We start from the raw sequence: 20781 nt of genomic DNA, 5'->3' as shown, positions 1-20781 counted from the left end.
CTTATAGTGAGACTGACGTTTAAAGAAGTTTAAAGTGGAAACCAGTTTACTCGAACAGTTTTTTAACAGACAGAATATCGTTAAAATTATTTAAAAGGCACTTTAATGTATCTACAGAAAGAGGTATTTTACACATTTCATGGTGAGTGCATCACTGGAAAAAGTGATGAATGATGTATTACTAAGGTGTTTGCAGCAACAGCATAGTTAAGGCTGAGTTTTTCCACTTAAAGCAGAATTGAAATCTCTTACTATTTTAGTGATTAAGTTTTAGTCTCCAAATTTAGCACAATTACTGTTCAAAAGGACAAGTGCTTCACCTGTGACATTTCTGTGATGAAATATTATTGACTTGCCCTGAGAAAATAATTTAAAATTCCTTGTATAAACGTGGCTCCATGTTCCTCTCTCACCCCTTTTCTCTCTGTAGCTGAACAGTTATATTCACAAGCTCAAAACCTGTCATATATACACATCATCACATCGCTGATACAGGCCACTTAAAAAAATTTTACTATTGAAAGTAAAAATTTATGACCTTTAATCATACCTCAGTTGAGAGGAAAGATGGCCCCAGTGGTCAGGGAACTAACCTGGGATTAGGATGACTTGGGTTCAACTCCCTGCTCTACCATAGGCTTCCTGCATGACCTCAAGTTATGCAAGTCCTTGGTTCTCCATCTGTAAAATGGGGATAATTCCCTACCTCACAGGCATTGTGAGGCACTCAGATGCCAGGGTAATTCAGAGTGTATAAACATTTTAAATAAACAGAATTGCAGAGATCTAAGATGTGTTTGGGAGACAAAATACCTGCCTCGGTTTGTCCACTCTAACAGCTGGGCTGGACAGAGAGGGAAACCACTCTCAGTGCATGTATCCAATCCCTCCAAAATCATATACAAATGCACATTCTTACCTTCAGCAAGATTCTATCCAACAGACACACTTTCAACTGATTCTGAGCGTTGGAAAGGAAAGAGTTTGTTGTGGAGCTGAGGAATCTATGTGGGTATTTGGGTATTATCTTTGTGAGGTAAGGCATTTGAGTTGAGGTTGATTTGCATGTAAACATTGGCTTAACTGAAAATGTCCTTGGTTTGCAGAGACTAAGTTGATAGGAAATATAGTTAAAGTTTCTCAAATGCAAGTTAGCTAGTCTTTAGTGTGGGATAACAAATAGTTTACATTAACTCTATTCTGTAAAAGCAGAAGATTATTTTCCTTTTAGTAAAGTGTGTTATCCCCAATAATAAATACCATCTTCCATGGAGAAAATGTTATGATCTAGATATAAATAGCGTTTCCTATGTCAGTAGCAGGCTGCCCCAACTAAATGAGTGGGAACATTACGATAACTGATACCACTCCAAACACATTCCCAACTCATCCATTTCATCCTCATCCATAACAATTTTACATTTAACACCAAACGCTTTGTCCAAACCAGGGGAACAGCCATGGGCACTAGGATGACTCTCCAATAGGCTAACTTCTACATGGGTCACCTGGAGAAAGAATTTCTGGAAGAATGCACCAATGATATTCTCATCTACTAGACAGATCTAAGTTTAAAGTGGAAATCAGTTTACTTGAACTGTTTTCAATAGATATATTAAAGTGCCTTTTAAATAACTTTAATGATATTGTATCTACAGATTTCCACACAACTTCAACAACCACCACACATCCATCAAACTCTGTTTAAAATACTCCCACACTAGCAACAACTTCTTGGATACCATAATTAGCTTCAATAATGGAAATTCAACAAACAGGTATATATAAGAAACCCACAGATCACAACATTTACCTCCACAGATCCAGCAATCACCTCAGACACACCAAAAATATGCTATCTAAATCCAGGTACTCAGGTACCACAGAATTTACTCCAAAAAGAAAGTGTGGGAGACACATGTAAGCACATTTAAAATTCCTTTCACTAAACAAGGACACTCCACCAGAGAAGTAGATTGCATCATGGAAAATGCCATGCAAATACCTGCTTCATTACAGTAAAAAAACCCTCCAACTGCACTCTCCCTAGTTGTCACAAACCACCCCACACTAGAACCCAGATGGGGTATCACCAAATAGTTACAACCCACATTTGATGAGGACTACATCCTGAAAGAAATCTTTCCTGAACCCCCTCTTCCAGCCTTCAAACAACCCCCAACATCATCAAATTCACCATAAAACACAAGCTTTCCACAAACCAGGACACACCAACTCAAAGTGGCACCAAACCCTGCCACAACTGTGACACAAAACCTGCAGACATATCTCCATGGCTATGATGATCAATACCCTCCACAACACACCTTTTAAGATTTATGGGTCCTACAGATGCCTATCATATGTGGTGTATCTCATCCAATGTATCAAATACCCCAGGAACAACTATGTGGGTGAAACCTGACCATCACTGGGCTCTCAAATTAACTCACAGAAAAATTAAAAAAGACAAAAATACCATATCACCAATGGGCAAAACTTTTCACAAAGCGATCACTCCATATCTGACCTCCCAGTACTCATCCTCAAAGGAGACCTGCACAACATATTCAAAAGCAATCCCGGGAACTTAACTTCATACATCTGTTACACACTAAAAACCAGGGACTCAGAGACACTGGTTTTATGGCTCATTTGTAACACACCCCACTGACTGCTAACTCTTAATTGTCCACTTCATTTTAAGTGGTCTCCTACAGCACGTGTAAACTCCTTATGTTTTACACTGTAATCCTCAACTGTCCACTTGATTTTAAATGGTCTCCCACAACGTGTGAACATCTTATGCGTAACAATCTGTCCCAACTTGTATTTGGCTCAGACACTCTCATTTCCTTCCCCAAATCTAAACAGCTTTGTGAAGTTTGAAAGCTTGTACTTTCCACCAACAGAAGTCATTCAATAAAATATACTGCCTCATCCACCTAGTCTCTCTCTCATCCTGGAACCAACACAATTACAACATTGCAAATAGCTTACACTACAGCAGCTTCAGGTAACTCTACCCCTTAACTGAGGAAACACTTGGAACGATTCAATAGCAGAACTAGGTTTTAGGGTTAGGGAATCATTACTGGTCCCATTCCCAAAGCAGACTTTTCCAACTACACACATGCATGCACACAGGCAATCCACACATTCACACCCTAATAGAACAACATAGACATCTTTCTGTAAAATAAATACATAAAAATAGACAACAAGGTAAGTGGGGAAAAATAAGATACCTAAGAAAAAAGAGGTTTGAACTTCTACTTTATGGTCTGGGGATCTTTGTCTTAGACATTGCAGGATGGTGACTGCAGTTATTGGAATCAGCCAATGGAGTAGCTTGGTCATAGGGCTTTCTGCCAGCTAGTGTTTCTTCACCTCTTCCCCGTGTGGGGGCGGCACGTCCAAGAGAACTAAGCGGGATGCTTGCTTCAGAGGTTGTTGGTGGATGAAGAGAGCTTTGTCTTGACCCTTATTCCCACCTACATACTCTGCCTTACAACATTACCTTCATAGTCTGGGGGCCAGCTAAGTGGTCCATACACTTTGAGTACAGTCATCTCAGCCCAATCCTTGTTAAAATGGAGAGGCTTTGGCCTGAGATCTCTCTAAGAAGTCCTGCTCAGGACGACAATTGTCTGGAAAAATCACTGTTGCAACCTCATGCCATATGATCACTCAGAAGAGAAATCAGGAGTTGCAAGGCTGCCTCCCAACCTTCTATCTGGGATAAATGGCCACAGGGTCCACTCTTGGCATCACTACCTCTTATAGGCTTAAAATGGCTCACAAAAATAGCCAACAGCCTAGTCAGCAACCTTGTCAGGAGCTCATACATCCTCTTATATTCATTTCCATTGTATTGAGAAAATGTAACTAGCCCAGGACAGACTGTCATCCTTCCATTAAAGCAAGAGAATTGAGGAAGCCAATGTGTGACCTCAACTGTGTATAAAATGATGGTTTAGAACCACTAACCTCTGACTTAGAGGCAAAGAACTGCTTTTATATGTTATCAATATAAATTCCATTTATAACAAAACAGTTAAAGTTTATGCTGATCCAAAATTCTCATTTGGGCTAGCTGTCTCTCAAAGGTCTAATCCTAATCTCTAATCCCTATTTGCCTGTATAGTAATTCATCAGAAACTCATTTTAAAAACCATCGTAAAGGAATGTAGGGTGTGCTGTGAGGGTGTTATCTGTGCATTCTTTGAATGTTATGTGTAGTATTTGAAAAAATTACACAGTGAAATGTGCTTGGATATCTGGAATTATAATCAGATCCATATAGTGTAATTAATTTTTTTCCTACGCTGTTTTTCTCCTTTTCTTGTCTTTTAATTTTTTTATGTACTTGCTGAAAGAGTAAAGAAGTGAAAGATAATACAGCATTTTGTGGGAAAAAAGGAGTTAGCCTCCATGCTTCCATTTTAAAGCAATCTGATTTGGCAGTTTGCTTGTCTAACATAGAATTCTGCTGTGTATCACCATATGGAGCAAATGCATATTATTAAGGGATACAAACCTTAGCTGTATTAGTAACTTTTTTCAGGAGGTGAAAAAATTACTTCCATAATGCTGACATTTGCATTTGATATACAAGTAGATACTTGTCTAAACCCCAGTAATGTGCTGGTCTCAGACATAATACCACAGAGATGCTAGTCCAAAGTACATTTTTATAAGACGATTAGTATTTTAAAATATCTTCCTTATTGTTATTCAAACAATAAATCACCAAGGTTTGGAATGTTTGCTTTTTTTTTGGTGTACACGTGCACATGTGTATGTGGTATTTTTCTTCTCTCTTTACTTCATAGCAAGGAGTTACAGTTTCCAATTACCACAGCTCTGCTATTCAGTTTCTCACTCTAGCTCCGTGCAACAAAAGTACATTGTGTAATTCCGTAACACCATAGTGGAAATGATCCCAACAGAGAAATAGATGAACTTGAATCTTAATGATTCCTTTCATTGTCAAATGCAGGCAATTCTAAATTCAGTTTTCTCTTTCAATAGCTTTCGCAAAGACTGTGTTTAGATGGAAATATAGGTTAGCACTCATAAATTAATTCCAAAAATGTATTCCCTTATGATGTATTTTGTATGAAAAATCACAGATGAAAAGTGAATAATTCTCCAGGATTTCCTGCTTGTTTTTCAAACTGGCATTAATCCTTGTTTAGCAGATAACATCTGAAAACAATTCAAATTCTTGCATACACATAACCCAGTGAAAATTTGTGTGTAAACCAGATATTACTTTATATGCATCTCATTGCAAACATTTTGATTTTCTTATCCACACGATGAAGGAAGCAGCTAAATTAAATTAATGACTGTGTTTTACTGTGTGGTTTTTCAAATCCACAGAAAAGATGTAAAAATTCAGTTTAGATATCCTACACACACACGAAAAAAGGTACTTTATCTTTGTTTTAGCTACCAGATACATTTGCTTTAATTTACAACTTCCTATTTTTCATGCACACTCTTTGGGAAACAATAAACTTCTTTCAGGAAAAAGTTTTAAAAAATACATACATAAAAGGAAAAACTGGTACAGATGTAGACTGTGGTTTAAGAGCTATTTATGCAGTATCAGAAGACTAAACCAGACTCTGGCCTGGCCATAAACTAAACCCACGCCCTAAATGAGGTGCCAAGCCACAAAAAGCATTTGCGTCAACTGGGAATACAAGGAAAAGAAGGACTTCTAATTATAGGGCCTGGAAGCGGAAGCCTAGAGTGATTAGGAGTTTAGGCGCTGCTGTATGTTTATCTGGGAGCTTCCTCTCTCTCACACACACAGCCTGGGTTTGATAGATGAGGGTTGGTCTAGAGGGTGGGATTGAAGTTGCTGATGGTACACAGAGTTCTCCAAAATCCAAGGAGACCAAGACTGAATATTAAGTCTTCTGTGGCCTTATAGGAACATAAGTCTTTTCAACTAGGCGTCAGCTGGTTAGCCCAAAGGACAAAATTAAAGAGCAGCAAATCTCAGTTGGGTACTTGCTATAAAATCTAGGAAACCTGAGTAATTTAAGCATCTCCACCACATCCTATTTTTAACACCTCTCTAATTGCATCATTGTTTCTGATGTTCATATAAATGAGATAAAAACAAATTTCACCTTGGGTTAAGTTTCAGGAGTCAATTCACTTTAAATAATGGCATCTTTGAATGTAACAGAAGTCTCCCCCCTAAACAATGTCATTCTGTAATTATATATTGAAGAATGCAACACATCCAAGGCCACCTGGAGCTGCTTTTAAAAACACTGAGGACCTAATTTTCAAGAAGTCAGGCACACAACTGAACAAATAAAATGCGCATTCTACAACAGGCTTAATTTAAGCATGCAATTTAGCTATCTGCATGTACAACAGGACTACTCAGAAGCATAAGTAGCCGTTTGTGCACACAATCATGTTAAGATGATGTGAGCAACTGAACATACTTTTTGAATATGATCACAAATACCATACATCACGCTGAAAATTTCACATGAGCCTGATTGTTTTTAATGGCAGAACTATTTTGCATTGGGTAGGTTTTTAAAATTAAAAGGACCAGATCCTCAGCGGGTATAAATTAGCATAGAAGTCAATGGAGCTACATTGATTTACAACAGTTGAGGATCTGGCCCATATTAATTTTACTCTTGAATTTACTATTCTCTCAATATTAGATACAGACATAATAAGTATAGAATTATTAACTACTTCACTTATGTGGGCCCAGTTTTGACATGAACTATAACTTGGCTGCTTCTATCCTAGTGCCCCTCAAAACCTACAATGGGAGCCACGTATCCACATTTCAATGTAGGGCCAATGGATATGTGATCCATGGGTTTATGAATGTCTATGCCCTGACCCATCAACAGACCCTATTCATATCCACTCTTCTTTCAGATTATTCACACTCCTGGAATATGCAGTATGGGCTGTGTACGGGGCTGATACTAGCCAGAATACAATCAAACATTAAAGTTGCTTCTGAAGTCCATGTCTGTGTCCATACGTGGGACATTTGCCATAGTTCTAGAATTTGGTCCTATAACCAAATTGGACCTATCTGATTTTTTTTTATGTGAACCTATATTACCAAAATTTATTATACTGGTAAACAAAACACTTTAAAACATCAAAAGCTTATATGTAATCATGAGAGAACATGTGATCTGATTAATGCAAATCTCGTATCAAAGCTGGACAAATTAAAATAAACATTAGGCTAATTAACCTTGATTAACACATGGTTCAAGTTATGCTTTATGTATTAGAACACTATTCAACATTTTCCTCAAACTGCCAACTGTGATGCACAGTTGATGGCCCAGTAAATTTTAAATCTTGATCAGGATAGTTTTCTCCCTTCTAAACTGAAGAACACACAATAAGGACAGCTGAGCAAATGAGGGCAAGGAATCAAGGGAGCCAACTGTTCTTTTAGGCCTGTTCAGCGTTCCCCCCAAAAAGGATCTTAAATCCATAGTCATTATCGCTGAGGTAGCATTCTTGGTTTTTGCTAATTGCAAAAGATTACAGCCAACAATATGCAAACTACCTATGTATATTATGTTATTCTCCGTATACTGGAATAACATCAAGATAAATGTTGGAGAGAGAGGGTGAAATCCTGGCCCAGCTGAAGTCAATGTTAGTTCTGCCATTTACTTCAATGAAGGAACATTTTGCAGTGCATTTCCAAGCTTTACTCCACTACCCCCATTCCGCAAATCTTCAGTCCATTCTGACTTGGATGAAGGTGTTGCAGAGACAGGTAATACATGCACTTAGGTACGGGTAGCACTGACCAATAAACTATGGTATAGAACTGGATAGCTTCTGATTTTGAAGCGAAGTTCCTTAAGTGGAGAGTTCTGGGATATGTTCCAGTCTGGCTTTGATAGTAGGTTCAACACTCAGGTGAAAAGGGAGACACGAAGCCAGATGGTTAAGAAGGTAAAGGAATGATGGATTTAATCTACTTATAGTAATGCTTAGGACTTCTGAAATTTGGGGGACATGGGGGGAAATCAAACATATCAAAGATCATATTCCTGGGGCCTCTTTTCAGATGTCTTACTTCCACCAAAATGACATGAAGTTATACAGCATACAATTCCAAAGCTTCAGATGTTTCTTTTCTTCATCTCAAAAACCTCATGAGACACTTCCAGCATTAAACCCAGATGGAATGCAGACTGAATTTACTAGTAAATCTATTTTGAAGTAACACATCTATGTCATAGCTATTTGTGATGTGTTAATTCTCTAAAGAGCAATTAAATGAACCTAGCATTTCCTCTTTTTAGTTACAGTATCTCCTACAATTCCCGCCAGACAAGTGCTAGGTGCAGTGTAATTCTTTTTATTAAATGAAAAATCATCACTTACCTCCAGGGAGTCAAAGCGGGGTGGGAAATAAATGTATTCAAAGATGGTTGGGGGTGTTGCAATTTCACAGTTACCTACTCCAAGTATTATATTCTCATTGGTGTCAAGCTAGTTAATTACCATGAAGAGGCAATTAATTTGCCATCATTCAAACCAGAGCTCCTGTGCCACAGTAGAGGAGACATTTGGGGGTGGGGGGTTAAGCCTTGTTGTTTACTACAACTTTGTTGTTGTTAAAAAAAGAAGTTCCCTGGTTAACTGTTTCTCCTAATAAGTTAATCAAAAAGCACGGCTAGCTGCCCAGATATCTCTAGTCCCTCCATGTACAGTACATGCAAAAGAAAAGGCACCTGCACAACTTTTTGCAAGTACTGTATACCGTATATCATAACATGAGATGAATTTGAATAGGGTTGTCTTCAGAGGCAACAACTAAAGCTGAAATACAAAGCCAGAGTAAAGAGTGGAAAAGCAAAGAATGATTCTAGTTTGAAATAATTGGGGATCAGTCTATGCTAGATAACATGGCATCTATGAGTTGAGATTCCAAGGTGAAGATTCATGATGCAAATCTGTGAAGGAAGTTTCCTTCATTATAAAAATCCAAACAACAAAAAAGCAGCTAGCTGCATTCATATTAGAGCTGAAATACGTTAGCACTTATTTAGCACTTTTCATTTTAAAAGAGCTGTCCAAACAATAGTTGATCAATTTGTTTAATAAAACTCAGATTTTACACACTTGGCAGACAAAGGAAAAAAAAATCCCTCAGTTAATCTGTGAGGCATTATCAATGCTTCCCAACAATCAAACAAGGTACTTTTCTGCCCACTTGCTCTGATCAATGGGGGAAACTTCTGTCGAGAAATTCCAATTTAAACTTCTTTAACTATTAACCCAAGACCACCATCACAATTCAATATAAAGCATTTAAGTAACCAGAGGAATTTCAGGTCTGTTAGAGGTGCAGTCAGGCATTCAAAGGGGTACACAGTTTAATCTGTTTTACTGCAGGCCTAACATTAATTTTCCTGTTATTAATGGATGGAAAAGCTCTTTCCGAGCCAAGGAGGGGTAATTATTTAAAATTTAGATGTGTTGCACTTCACAGCTCTCAGCTGCTCAGCTGGCAGAAGTAACACCCTTGGAAAGCAGATCAATTATTTACTAAATTAAAGAGAGAAAACAGATATTTATAAAACATCAGCTTTTTTTGAAAAGTGCGTTGAAGTTTATGATTTTAATTTCCCATCTGAAAAAGTTTTCCTTAATGCCTATGCTTGCATAATTAATAACATCTTTTTTTAAAGTGCAAGAACGAAATAACTTTGGAGTGTTATCTATTGGCTGGAGCAGTGGACTAGGAATCAGGACTCCTGGGTTCTATTCTTCTCTGCCACTGACTCATTGTGTGATCTTGAGCAAATCACAACCTCTTTGTCCCAGTTTATCTATCCGTAAAATTGGCATTTCACTCTCCTGCAAGTTCAAAATTCCTTCAGTCCTCTCTCTCTTCCAACCAGCCACTCTTTCAAACCCACTACAGACTTCCGCTCTCTTACCAAATCAAATTTAATCCCACCCCTCAGTATAACTTCGATTTCATTTCCATCTACTCCTCCTGTTGCTCCTAATGACGCTTCAAATGACCTTTTTTCCTGCTCCCCTTTTCTCCTCTTTGCGTTGTTGGCTTCATCATTTTGTTCATTCATGTAGCCCCTACACATGGAACACGCTCCCACTTCCTGCTCACCAAGAACCCCTCTTTCTCCTCCTTCAAACCAATTTCTTCTAACATTTTCTACTCACTAAAAATCTTTCTGCCTCTCTTACTTCAACTGCTGTCTTGTGTCCTGTCTTACACTATAAGCTAACTAGGGTTAGGAATGTGTCCCATTCTAAGCTGGTAAAGTTGCTGTGAAAATTTACACTTTTATACACAGTAATTATGAATACAGATGAATGCAAAAATATATAATTCACAAGTCAGTGCTAGTGGCAAGTTGAAACAGCATTTACCTACTGCAACAATATTATTTAGCTTCACGATCACACTTCCAATTCTTGGTTAAGCCTTTGTGTTGAAAATTCAATATTAAATGTTGTTTCTGTTGCAGCTTCAAAAATGGGTAAGTAGCCATTATAGAATCTGTAGCCAGCATGTATCCCTACAGTAGAGGTACAAAGGCTGGAAGGAAAGACTTCTAGGGAAAAGCATCCCCCAACCTGCCCTTGAGAAGATCATGAAGTGTTTGCAACAATATCGTTTTCAGAGACTGTACGCCCCAATGACTACTTTAATAAACCTACATTTAAAGTGTCTCCTGTAAAAAAAGTTCCAGATATAGGATAATTTCCTCATCTTGCCTGGCTACCCACCACCACCTGTTGGATTTTTTGTAGTGTAAATGTTAGTAAAGGGAACACCTTTCATTTTTAACCTAGTCCTATCTCTAATGCTGCTTACGGATACGACTGTTTGAAGGTTGCTCGTGCCTACACACAGATGTTGCTTTGCATGCTTTCAGCTCTATGAAACAAATGAAAGCCTCACTGTTCTCCAGTGGATTCGTTACACATCCATGGTATTCCCAAACTTGCCAGCTCAGGAACTGAGGGCAATTGCAAAAATCTGAAACTAGGATGCCCTGTGCGATGTTGCAATAATATTGCACACAGCAACGTACCATGCTTCTATGGCTTTTTTCTTTTTTTTTTAAACTGATTCAGGGCCAGATTGTCGCCCAGATGCTGCAAGGATGTTCAAAAGAAAGAAAGAGGGGAGGGAATAAGGAGCTCCCCATCCTTCTCTCCTGGGCAGCAGCCAGGTGGAACTGCAATCCCTGTCCTCTCTGGAGTGCAGGGAATGCTCCATCTGTGCACCGCTGGAGAACAGACCACAAAAGGGGACGTGGCCAATTCTGTTCCTGGTGTGCAAACTACCACGGCTAGTGAAGAGCAGACAGAACTGGGAGCAGGTTCTTTTCCCAGCTTTGCCTCTGTGTGAACTTGCGGAAGTCATCAAAGCCTAAGCTTCCAAAACTATCCATTAATTTTGAATGCTCACGTTGAGATTCCTACTGCAGAGTATGATTTTCACAGAATCATAGAAATATAAGGGCGGAAAGGAAGGGACCTCAAGAGTTCATCTACTCCAGTCCCTCATGCCGAGGCAAGACTAAGTATACCTAAGACCATCCCTGACAGGCGTTTGTCTAACTTGTTCTTAAAAACCTCCAAACGCAGTGACTGCACAATATCGCAGCGACAGTGAGCACCAGCTGTTCCCACTAAAACCAGCTAGAGCTGTAGATGTCCCCGCACCTCCTAAAATCAAGTTGGGCACCTAAAAACTGAGGCACTCAAAATTAGTGGACACTTTTTAAAAAGTAGGCTAGCTTCTACAGGCCTCAGTAAAGGGGGATAATGATACATACCTTCCTTTGAAAGGGACTTGGAGATCTGTGCATGAAAAGAATGTTATAATAATTAAGAAAATGTTTAGCTCACAAAGTGTTCCTCTGTGTATAAATTAGAAGGGGCAAATTTGTGTTATTCTGAGGTGTTAATATAAACAAATTAGGGAAAACATTAGAGTGCTCTGGGAGCCTAAAATGGCTGATTAATACAATTTGCCCACATAGCAAGGAGCCAGGTCTTGTCCATCAGTGTGAGCCTGCAATGTTTCTGCAGTGGTGGAAGACTGGCCACTCTTATTGGCAAAAAAGAATACACGAGTCAAAAGATGTACACCTGCATTGTTCGTAGCTATAGTGGACAGCTGGCATCCCCTACTGTAGAGTCCTTAGGAAAGTTGCCAGTTTTCTTTAAGGAGGAAAAAAACCTCTCAGGTTTCTGTGACAGCCTTGAGAGACAAGCGTCCCAGTAATCTGGCACCAACACTGACTACTGCCTGGAAAAGTGCTACTCCTGAGTTCAGTGGGGGGGGGTAGGGGAATTTACTTTAGACACTAAAGTTACTCACCCTAAATCCCATTTATAATCCCACTTTGTGAGTCTAATTGCCAGAAAGAGCAGCTGTATCACGATTTTTATAAACTGCACTCTTTTCCTGCCTGCACCACCCTCAACTCCACCCCAACCCCGACTAAGAGAATTTAAACCACTGACACACTTACAAATTAATTACACCAGCAGCCTTCAAATGACTTTTCCACCTCTTTTACATGGTCAGATTCAACCTTCCCTTCTGCCAGCATAAGCCAAGGCCCATAACAGCCAGAAAGTGCAAGGAGGAGCCAGCATAGCCTGAAAAATGGGCAGTACCACTTTGGCCAGCGTGTATCCATTGTCTGTGGTGATTCTGTGCACTCCTGCAACAGCCTCCACCTCCACCAATGGGGCTCCTAAAGAAACTCCACCATAGACTAAAACTGTGCTTCTCCTATGGGAAGCTCAAGGGAGAGCAAGTGGTATAAAATGTACCATCTTTTGCCAACCAAGGGGAAGCTAGCAGCCTGCTGCATCTACTGTAAACGTAGAGGAGAAAAAACTCTTGGACACCTAGGTGCTACATAAATGAACATACAAAATTCATTATTTGAATTTCATGAAATGAAATCAGAGTAGGGACAACAAAATGAATATAAATTATTTTTAAAACGCTGTTAACAAGCAAGATGCCATTATGCATCGAAAACGTAGTCTACGGACTATATCTGGCTATTGTGCACACATCCTGGGAACGCTTGCTAAAAAGCATGATGAATGCTTTGGATGATCTATAATTATGGCCTAAAGTAAATTTTGGTTTTAGAAAATGAAATATCTAAATTGACTTTAAAATATTTTCCCCAGGATACAAAAAGACAATGCTCCTGGCCCTGCTCATACATTTTTTACCTAAAAACCTTAACATTAGGAAAAAAGCCTTATAAGAGTCTCAGTGAACGAATCTCCAAGTCTAATATTTATTTTGTCTAGGCAGCCAACTAAAACTCAGGCCTGCAAAATTATATTACCATAAAATATTTTATTTCTAGGTAAAGAAGGCTTGGCTTTATCAAAATCTTCATTTACAAATGATATGTGAAGGGTCAGGGATTAACATTTCTCAACTGTCATTAGCCCATGGAGTCGAGTTTAGCTTTCCTAAAGAGAGTTGCAATCCAAAATGCTAAAAGACAGCATTTGGTTCGGGCATTCTACCGTAGCACTTTAAGCAAACTCTGAAACAGAGCTAATCCAAAGGGAAACATTCATTTTTGTGCTTCAAAATTCTTAAAAATCCTAATTCAAGATTAACAGACGCCATAATCTGTTTTCACCAGCTGCTGTGTGCAACAGAGAATACAAACATTTTCCTACTGAGAAATGTGTTTCCCTTTTCCAAATGACAATTTTCTAATGAACTCCGTTCCAGGTCAGGAGTGCTTTCTACAAAAAACAGATATTGCTATGTACACTGCAGTTTCACATTCAAAAACTAAATACACAGAACGGGACGACAAGTTTATTGGTTATATCCAGGCCTATTAATACCATTTACCTTAGCAAGAAGATGACCAGCTGTTCAAGGTACAAAGGATGATACAACTGCTTCCTGTCACATTTAACAGCCCAGTGTCATTTACAGTATAAATACTGGGCAACAAATGAAAGAACATCTTTCAGTTTATATTACTATTATTTATATAAACACTTAAATCAATATGATTTTCAAGCTTCAGACACGATTCTTGTTTTCATCCACTCCAAAAATACTACTAAGAGATTAATTAAAATATATGGGTTCTCCATTTGAATTAAAAATTAATATGAATCTTTCAGCAGCACTGTTTATAAAATGTAATTAATAGGATTATTCCTATAAATGTTTCCATCCATCTACAATGGAAAGGAAAATTAGCTAATTTCTCACAAACTTTTTCTGATATAATTTAAAAATCTATTTTATTTATAATTTAGGCCTGCCGGGATTGGGATTTCAAAACATTTCTCTTATGTTTGTCTCAGGAACTGAATTACATACAGCTTTATAAAACTTGCCAAGCAGTGGATTACAATGTATTTGGCAACTAATATACAGCTTTATCACAAGCAAAAATTCTAAAATTTGCTTTTAATTGTGGTAAATTGAAGAGGATGTACTAAAATAATAAGATGGTCTAATGCTGAAAGCCCATGTACTTTAATATTACTCTTAAAAGCACATAGAACAATTTCTGAAGTTGGTTTTAATTATCATAGTTCATAAAAGGTGTTTATACTTAAGAGCTGTCAAAATGAACAGAGAAATTTTGTAGCGTTTAACATGCTAAAATCCCTAAGGAATCTTCCCTTTGTGGCCCCCTCAAAATTCCTTTAAGCATGCCCAGTTCATTAATGGAACTGAAAAGTACAGATTCCATGATGCTTATCAGTTGCGTGATTTACAGGCATTATACTTTGAAAAGTCTCACCAATCGTGACTCTGTTTAAAGCCTGAAGGGACTACCTCACACCACCCATATCGAGTCTTGTCCAGATCACAGTACTAAGCCATCATGCTCCTTGCCAACATCATAAATACTGCCATTAAAATATTTGTTTTAATTCCGACCTCAGAGTCACAGCTAATAAACAAGAAAGGCAATGAGAAATTGAAAAACAAACTAAATGCAGCTGTTGGACTGGACGTTTCACAACTGTGTTTAACTGCATCCTTTAATTTCACTTCTATGAATAGAAACCATACAGCACAGATTGCATGCCAGCTAGTCAACCAAGCAGTATTTTCTCTCCAGTTCATTTTGCTGTGTTATTCCATCATGCGAATTTTACTGTATTTTTAACTTTTCCCTCGAGATTATTCTCTGTTCTGGTCTGCAACACAATGTTGAACTCATTTTACTATGTACTAGCAATGGATGGCATTTGCATAATTTTTCTGTGACCTTTCAGTCTTACTCTCATTAAAAGGTGGACGCTTTTTTTTTTTTGCAAACATTCATGTGTAAAACACATCTTGATACATATACTCTGCTGTTTTACAAAGAATGCTTCATAAGATACACAGAATTAAGTATATGTAAGGAGTAAAGTGGCCTGCTTATATTATTTTATAGACTTCCCTAAACTTATTGCAATACATTTTAACAAGTATTATTGTTCTTAATGGGTCTATTATATAACCTATGAAAATAGCTTGCCAGACTGTGCATTTTACTAAAGCGTAAGTAGTTACAACATTAGGACCCTAAACGATCTTGAAAGAAATCCATCCAGAAATGCTGCACAAAAAGGCGGCAAGGGAGTGTGGGGGAACTTAGCCAAACATTGAAAGTTTGAAGCAGTTTAAAATCAGATGGTGATAAAGTTAGGAAAAAGCCATAAAACTTGCATTTGGAAGCTATTTTAAGAAATTTCCTATGTGCAAATGACAATATTATTATTTTGACTACGATAAAACAATGCAAGTTTTACAGATTTAGAAAACCCAAAACAATCATATTTCCCATTTACAGGTCAGGGCACTTCCCAGATTTGCTGGATGAAAGGATGAAGAGTGCCAACCTATAAGCTACATACCAACTTCTCAACGATGATTACTGACACAGAGATCACTGCCTTCCAAATTTTAACACTGGTTTTTATTGTATGCTCGTTAAACTTGAAAACCACTTCTCTTTTACACATACTGAGGTCTTAGGTCTGAGTCAGTAGTCTAATCACATGAAAACAGTTGTGGCAGAGTGAATGCTTTAGACCTGAAGTCATATTGCTGGATGAGGGGGGCATCAGAAGGGGAGTAAAAAGTTTTCAGACAGTCGGATATAAGAATTGCCATAACAGATCAGACTAGCGGTCCACCTATCCCAGTATCCTGTCTCTGACAGTGGCAAATAAGATTCTTAATATGTCTGTATGGAAAGATGGAACAAACAGAACTAGCTTTACTAGGCTATTGTTGACATTAAATTGAGTGACTTTTTTCCTATGTAAATTATAAGAATGTATCTAATAATGCAACTTCATGAATAAGAGGGACATTTGCCTGGCTCCTACAGTCTCTAATCTAGAGAATCTCTAGTTTAGTCTAGTCCAGATTATCATGGAACAATTGATTCTATTTGGTAACATGTAATCCTTTTTTTCCCCCTCTCCATTTTAAACCTTACACACAATTACAATTCCTGGCAGAGTATCGTCAGCACATTAAAATCTTGGAGGCTTTTTCGTAAACATCTTAAATTAAATAACTGCCTATGGTGTATTCCTTCCGTTTGTGACCTCCCAACATTTAGTTCAGGGCGCCTTGATACAGAGTTTACTTAATGAGCTCTTGTCAATTTACATTATGTAGCAAACATTTTTTTCCATGGTACTGTAATAACCATGACATTTTGTAAATGGTTTGTACCTGTTTAAATATTTCATTATAAAAGATAGTTTAAAGCTTAATCCCTGCTAACAAAAACTTATTGCACACTATTATCACATTGCATGAAATTCACAGAAGAAAAATCATGCAGTAAAAAAACTTGTGAGAATTTTTATCCTAACTACATTTGAAAGTTCCTGAATGCTGCCTACACTGCAATACTGCATTTACACAACACAACAGAGAAGTAAATTGTTGGCATGCACAACCAAAATTTTCACTTAAGTATTCATGTCTGTAAAGGCTAAGCAAAGAAAGGCCCAAATCATTGGTACAATCACTGATGGAGACTTGTGCATGATATAGAAGTCTAGCTAATGCTGACTCTGATCCTAACCTGATGGTCTAGGGCCATTGTTTATATACAGAATGGGAGACCATAGACAGATCACCAAGTTGTCACAGTCTTCAAAAAAGAAGTCATAGGTAGATGGCAAAGGCATCCTAGATTACATTGATGTGACCATGTAGACATAAGTGATATTGACTGTACAGCATCTACGACTGCATAAGGGAGAGGATCTCTTAAGGAGCTCAAGTATTAGACATATAAAGTGGACTGTTATTTGACATCACCACACAATTTATTCACAGGCTGAAATGCTCCAATAATTAAGTTGCAGCTGGAGGTCTTTAATTCAGACACGGACTTGAACTGGGGGGACAAAAAGTATACTCTTCCAAGCTCTTTCCGTAAGAGATGCGCTTGTGCAGATTCTGAAAATACGATCATACTTGAGCTCTCTGGCCTCAACACAGATCCCCCTTACTGGTGTCTGAATACACCCATATGGCTCATTGGTCTTGGCTTCTCCTTGCTGAGCTTTGTCAGTCATGCGGAACTTCCTGAGCTTAGCTGTCGTTCAAAGAGGCTTAGATGCCCTGCTGGCCTCTGAAGCTCCTTGAGCTTGTCTCCTTGATTGGGTGAGGACGGAATGGGCAGGGGAAGTGGCAGTACTCTCCCCAGCCCACTGAATCATGGTACCAAAATGAGCTGTCACTCATGGTGGATTGTGTAGCTCTTCTGAGTAAATTAGCACCTTATCATTCTGCAAGCCCAAGCAGACATCACTGCTTCATTAGCTTTGTGAACGGTGTATCTCAGCAACTAGAACAGCTAGAAATTTTATTTACTGCAAAAAATCCCCTCCACCCCACCCAAAACAAGGCGTTGATTCTGTGGAGAAGAAGGCAGCAGCAAGAAAGAAGAGCCCATATGCCATACTGCTAGGTACCAGCCTAATCTATACCCTGAACTCAGATCTGTGTATTTTATACTTCCAGACAGCACCTAGGTTATGGTGCTTGGCAATGCAGAATTACTACTTACAACATTTATTGAATTTATTCAAAACCAGATGTCTAAAAGCAGAATGTGAGCTCTACAAAACAGTGAGCTTATCTTTATTTCTGTCTTAAAAGCACCCAGCAACATGTTTGGCACTATATAAATAAAACTGGTGATTTTGACAGTAAAATCTAATAACACTTATGAAAGTAATATCAGTTTTCTATATAAAATGGATATGGAAAATACTCATACAAATTCTACTTACAAAGAGTTAATAATTTTCAGTTAGCAAATAAGCCCACAGCATAATGGCTAGGCACCTGCATAGGAAACCTGGGGTAATTTTAACTAAACTCCCATCCAAAAACCGTACAAGAGTACTGTATAAGAAATCTGTCTGTTGGCTGTCACAAACAAATGCTGGCACCAATAGTAAAACTAAAGTGGACATCATAAATAGCAAAGAAAACATGTAAGATAGACTTAAATCTTCTTCGTTTGCATTACAACACGATGTTCTTTCAGGGGAAAATAACTATAATGATCAGTTCAATTTAATTCAGTATTTGGTGTATATCTGTCTTGATGCCCTTTATTGATTATTCCCAACGATGAAATCACAATTACAAAGGTAGGAGATAATCATTCTTTTTACTTTTACTGAACTGCTTCCATACTTCAAAATTAATCTATTTATCTTAAAAAATTTAAAGCAGAAAGGCAAGGACAGTCTACAGATGGCCCTGGATTTTGGCAAATTCCAGTAAATCTAGGAGTTCTGTTGGTCAAACCCCATGGTCATGGAGTTTCCAGTTCTAAGGCAAAAGAAAAAAAAACAAAAACGAAAAAAACCCAACACAAACACAAAGAACTATGTGCAATTTAATTTTTTGTTATATAAAAGAAAAGTGTTTTCTGAATTTGGCAAAAAATGGTGAATACACCCTACACTGTCAGAATTCATGCTCCCACAATTTTTATCAGTCTCTGTTATTAAGGCAGTTTTTAAGCTGCCTGTCTTAGAATAAGACATTCACAATACCAACTGCTCCAGCGGCAACTTGTTAACTGCTAGCATGTTGCAGGGAGATGTTTTCTGGGATATTTCAGATTCTGTTAAAAATCTAAGCAGCCCACTCAGCATACTGAGAAGTGCTGATTCAATTGCTTATTATTTTATTATCCAAGCAATTCCTTTTTTCAAACTTGGCCATGGATCTAGTCCAAAATAAACACTAATTAAATGCCAAGTTTTCCGTTTCAAAGGTCAGCTGTTTTTGAGTTACCTGCATGGAGAAAGCATGGCAATTTGTACAAATGGGAAATGATTTATTTTTTCAGCCTGTCTTAATGAAAAAAACGAAAAGAAAAGAAAAACAGCAAAGATGCAGAATAGATTTGCCTCAGTCGTAACAAAACATCACATTGGCAAAGTCCAGTCAGCAACAGACAAGCTTATGGGGCCTGATCCAAAACCCAGTGCACTGCAGGGAATCCGCCCATTGTTTTCAATAGACTTTGGATTGGGCCCATAATGAGATTTAACACGGCTAGGGAGTTAAAGGTGCAGTACGTTTTTTTCTTTTTAAATAAAGAACAAAAAGTTATTATGCCAAATATCACGATAGCATTAAACCACTGACATCAATACTTTCCTTTTCTCTTCTTTGTAGGGCCTTTTCATAATCTTTGTTCTACAGTGAAGCAAAACTTATGCTATCCCCATCTAAGAGCTATTTCTATAGCGTGACATTTCTAAGGCCTGGTCTACACTACGCGTTTAAACCGATTTTAGCAGAGTTAAACCGATTTAACGCTGTACCCGTCCACACTACGAGGCCCTTTATATCGCTATAAAGGGCTCTTTAAATCGGTTTCTGTACTCCTCCCCGACGAGAGGAGTAGCGCTAAAATCGGTATTCATCGGGTCATTACCATTCGGATTCGGGTTAGTGTGGCGCAAATCGACGGTAATTTTGCCTCGGCGGTTACTCCACAGTGCACCCTGTGACCCCTCTGGACAGCAATCGAACTGATGCACTGGCCAAGTATACAGGAAAAGCCCGCGAACTTTTGAATTTCATTTCCTGTTGCCAGCGTGGAGCTCTGATCAGCACAGTGACACACAGAGTCCAATAGCACAGGTAGACAATGCAGTGCTCCTGAGAATCGAAAAAGAGCTCCAACACCGCACAGGAGTACTGGATCTGATCGCTATATGGGGAGAGGATTCAGTGCTAACAAACTCCGTCCAAAACGAAATGAAAAATTTTGAAAATTTCCAAGGCTATGATGGGAGGGCCACACCAGGACTCAGTGTAGTGCAGAGTGAAAGTTAAGGAGCTCAGACAAGCCACCAGAAAACCAAGCAGCAAACGGAAGTCCGGTCAGGGCCGAAAACATCCACTTCGACGCTGAGCTGGCATGCAATTTGAGGGGCGCGCCAACTTACTACCCCACCTCCTGTCCAGTCGGATATCCGAGGTGGGGAGTTGTATCTCAATGCAGCTTGGAATGAGGATCTGCACAGGGGAACTGAGGAGAAGCAGGAGGAGAGGACGACGACCTTGCGTCGCGAGCACACAGCCTCGCGTTGACCAACAGCCAGGAGCTTTTTGTGACTCCAGACAGAATTTACCTTCCAGCCCCTCTCAAGCCACTGCCCAACAGTGAAGGCATGAAGCGG

At 38.6% G+C, this 20781-nt stretch overlaps 1 protein-coding gene across 11 annotated transcripts in view; it reads right to left on the bottom strand.

The window, feature by feature from the left end:
- Positions 1-20781, bottom strand: part of BCAS3 (BCAS3 microtubule associated cell migration factor) — a 497109-nt gene that overhangs the window by 344686 nt on the left and 131642 nt on the right. The window lies entirely within an intron of this gene.

The sequence above is a fragment of the Chelonoidis abingdonii genome, chromosome 20 (assembly GCF_003597395.2).
Source record: "Chelonoidis abingdonii isolate Lonesome George chromosome 20, CheloAbing_2.0, whole genome shotgun sequence".
NCBI lineage: Eukaryota > Metazoa > Chordata > Testudines > Testudinidae > Chelonoidis > Chelonoidis abingdonii.
This window is presented reverse-complemented; position numbering and strand designations above follow the sequence as displayed.